The sequence below is a fragment of the Capsicum annuum genome, chromosome 11, assembly GCF_002878395.1.
Source record: "Capsicum annuum cultivar UCD-10X-F1 chromosome 11, UCD10Xv1.1, whole genome shotgun sequence".
Taxonomy (NCBI): domain Eukaryota; kingdom Viridiplantae; phylum Streptophyta; class Magnoliopsida; order Solanales; family Solanaceae; genus Capsicum; species Capsicum annuum.
The window spans coordinates 228,440,028-228,444,299 of record NC_061121.1 but is presented as its reverse complement, the minus strand read 5'-3'; the positions used below and the strand labels follow the sequence as shown (position 1 = coordinate 228,444,299).

The 4,272-nt window shown below is 28.7% G+C and overlaps 1 pseudogene; it reads right to left on the bottom strand.

Annotated features, from left to right (window-relative positions):
• Positions 1-641: 641 nt before the first annotated feature.
• On the bottom strand, positions 642-3,853 carry LOC107846174 (annotated as a pseudogene).
• Positions 3,854-4,272: the final 419 nt, after the last annotated feature.

Below are 4,272 nucleotides of genomic sequence, written 5' to 3'. Positions count from 1 at the left end.
TTTATGTCTCTATCATCATATTGTTTTGTTGCAGTTTACAGGTGGTAGATGAATGTCTATCGGCTTTGAGAATTTTTTTTGGTAAGATTAGGTTTAATTAAATAAATTTTTCAAAAGATGTTGAATTTAATTATTGTATTATTCATCTTTATTATTTAAACAAATATCCTACTTAGTGTAACGTTTGAACTCAATAAAATAAGGTACACGCGCAAGACACGTACACCTAAACTCGTAATATGAAAAAAAAAAAAAAGGATAGAAGATACGGCTATATTGTAGGAAAGTGAAATAGTAGAATGAAAATAGGAAAAGGTAAAGTAGTGGAAGTAAAAGAGGCGTTTGTATAGTTAATGGGCAAAATAATGTTACTCTTGATATAAACTGTAATTTTGCAAAAATATTGCTATTTATTGTAATTATAGTCTTAAGTATGATACTTTTTCCATTAATAATGAACCCTTCTGCAATATATTTTGTAATTCCATTACAAGCTAATCACCACCACTCAAATTAACATATGATATGAAAATTTGAGTCTCTTTATCTTTTTCAGAAGGCAGATAAAAATAATAAATCATAAAAAATTCAAATAAAATTTAAAAATGAATAATGCACATACAAAATGTGATTTTAACTTATTAAATTGAGTGTTTGGAAGAAGTCGGGAATAGAGATGCATATAGAATATTATTCCAAGTATTAGGAACTCCAGCAATGCACCAATGTGTACAATCCAAGCCATGTAAGCCATTGTATATGCTTGGATGCCCATCTTTCCTTAGTTGTGATAGCTTTGTTATGTCAAGTAAATTTACTGGCTTTGTCATGTTCTTTAATACTTGTTTCACTATCTTTACTGGAATTGGTAAGCCACTTGGATATGTTGATCCTTTCACTAGTGTTGTCTCATTAAAACAATTCTTTACTTCTGGCTTACCCCATTCAGATCCACTGAGAAAAAAGTAGTAACATTAGGCAAACAGAAGGATAACTATGAGCCATTTAGTATTTAGGATTCACTAGTCAGTTTAATTCGAATTCACACTAATTGCAAGATTCATTTGAGAAATACTTACAAATTTACATTATCACAAATATTTCAAAGTATAAGATGTTTATAAAATTTGTATAAATATAATGTTCATTTAGTTTCATTTGAATATTTTTTGTTAAAACCAAATCAAACCAAACCAATTATAAACAAGTTTTTTTTCCTACACCAAACCACTAGCTAGCTAGTGAGTTTTTTTTATCGGTTTGATTTAGTTTATCAATTTGGTTCGATTTATCGCTTTCCTTTAAACATTCCTACCCTCAGTTATAATTTCTTTTAGGATGTGCTTGATATGATGGAAGTCATATATCATGAAAATATTTTTTAGAAGTCATTTTCTAATATTTAATGAAATGAAATAATTATTCGGGTTCCCTCAGACTGGGATGAAATTCTATCATTTTTTACCATTGTGTTACTGTTAACGTCATATTTACTTGCGTCAACTAACATTTGTCAATCATCAAAATGACTTGGTAAAGCAGAAAGAGAACACAATGAAACAACAAAAAGAAATTAGAAAGGATGACAGTTCTTACTGGTAATGCATGGCAGATGCTCCTTGGAAAAATACTTTGTTTTTTTTTAATATCAATATCCCTTTCAACCCATTTAGCCCATGTTTTTAAACCTACGCGAAAAGCTTCGATACGGTTCATGTCTTTCAAAATCGTGCCATTGTTTTCAACGAAATCCCATCTACATAAACAAAATATTTCTAATTAGACTTGTGGTAAAATCATAGAGAAAAAATAAAAACTAAAGAAAACTCTAATCATGCATTAAAGTAAGCTAACATTTGACCTTAGATTTAGTTAAAAATTGAAAAAAAAATAAAATGAAATTTGTTGAAAAATAGTTTTTGAAATTTAAAGTTGTATTTGAACATGTATTTTACTTGAAAAAAAATTGAGTTTTATGAGTGAAAGTAAAATTTCAAGTTTTAAAAATTAGCATGTTAAAAGACAGATTTTCACAAACAGATCGAATCTCATGAATAAATAATATTTTTAATTTTTGAAAATCTATTTACTCCCAAACGAGTGGAAATGATTTAAGTACATACGGTTGCTTGGAATCGGCTCGTAGATGCCAAAGCCAAGTATTGAAGATCAAGACGTCAGCTTCTTTCCAAATCCTTCCATTTTTCATTGACTTCAATTTTAATACTCTTCCAATATTGGGTTGCACTTCAATGTCTACCAAGTAATTTGAATGAAATAGTATCTCTTCAACTCCATAGTCCTGCAAAAAATTATAGAAAAAGTCAGAGACGTATTCAACATTTTAATTCTCAAGTTTGAAATTCTACCACAATCAACACAGTTTATTGTACTTCTTTAGTAAAATGTCTTAACACATACATATAGATAATCTTAGCTACCGCTATTGAGTATGAATGAACTTGTATACTATATACTATACTAAATTATCAAAAGTGCACATTTCAAGTTATAGAAGGTTAAATGTTTAATTAGATATCAAAATTAAAAATTGTTAATAACTAAGGAACTAATTGAAAATATTATTGATCCTATATATTAAGGAGCAAAAATGCAAAATATATTATTTAGGTCCTTTTATTGCCAATAATAACAAAATTAATGTTATAAATATATTTGTATTGTGTCTATCTTATGTTTTTGAGAAAAGTTAAAAATCTTAATTTTTGGATCAAGCTTATGGGTTCTTTTCATTGTATTTTATTTCTAAAAATAAGAAGTCTTCTCTACTATCTCTACCTTATTCTTCTTATTGGTCGAGCTATTGTTTCATAATACGTTATCAATACGAGACTCTACAGTCTTAGGATATTATTTTGAAGGCTAAGGTTATGTTTTTCCTCACACTAATCTATGGCTAAATTACAAAACTTGAATTTGTTGCCCTCGATATTTCGAGCAAAAATTATCTCTTGAAGATGTTGGGGTGCTGGATGCAGTGCGTCTTAGAGACACCATTAAAGATAAAATAAAACATCAAATTAGGATTATGCTAAAGCAATGATGATCTTGCGACATCACCTTGATTACGTTTTAAAATTGAATATCTCATTATTAAGTATTTTATAGAATAACCTTTTTAGGAGGGGTATGACTAGCTACTTGAACATGGTCTCCAATCCATTCTTTAGGTGGACATAACTTTCTTTCATGTTATTCCACCATGTTCAAATAGTCAAAACTTTCTTTCATGTTATTCTACAAACGAATGGATCTTAGCGGTGAAATATTCAATTTTCAAAAGTTCATCAAGGTGATGATACAAGAATATCATTGTTTTAGCACAGTCTTTGATCGATGCATTATTTTATCTCTAAGTGTTGTCTCTATTAATTTCATTCAGATAAATTTCTGTATCCAACACCCATGAGAGATAATTCATGCCCAAATTATCAAGGGTAACAACTCAAGTTTCGTAACATTAGCCATAGATTAGAGAGAAGAAAAAATAACTTAGCTTTTGAAATAATATCTTTGAGAGGGTTGAAGAAAGAAGAAGACTTTTTATTTTTCTTGAGGGATGAAAAAAATGAAATATAATTAAAAAATTTCCTTTATTTATAGAAAAAAGTTAATTTGGTTCCAAAATTTGGATTACTAACTTTTCACCAAAGAATATTTGTTATAATACAAATACATTTATATGAAAATTTTGACAGACAAAATAATACTAGCTAAAAAAGAAAAATATAGAGAAAAAGACAGAATTGACCTCAAATGTGACGGAAACAGTTTGTTTATTAATCTGTTGCTTGAATTTAGCTTTGGGGCCTATTTTTCCAATCAACTTCATATTTGAACATATAGACGAAGTGTTGTCTTGCTTTCCTCCCCTACCCCTCAAACATTACTCCACATAATTTTGTTCTAAGTTGCACAAAATTTTCTCTTTTGATGTTGTATTCATATCGAGTTATTTAAAAATACACTATTTATAGTTAATTCGACAGTATTCATTGATATTTTTGACGAATCCAACCACACCCACCCTATTATTCATTACTTGTCACCCCACTACTATTAACTTCCATATACTTGCATTAAAATACACGGTTCCTATATAGAGCTCTTACATAATTTTATTCTAAGTTGCACAAATTTTTTACTTTTGATGTCATATTCATATTAAGTTACTAAAAAATACACTACTTATAACAAATTTAACACGCATTCATTGATATTTTTGGTGGGTCCGACCACACCCACCCTATT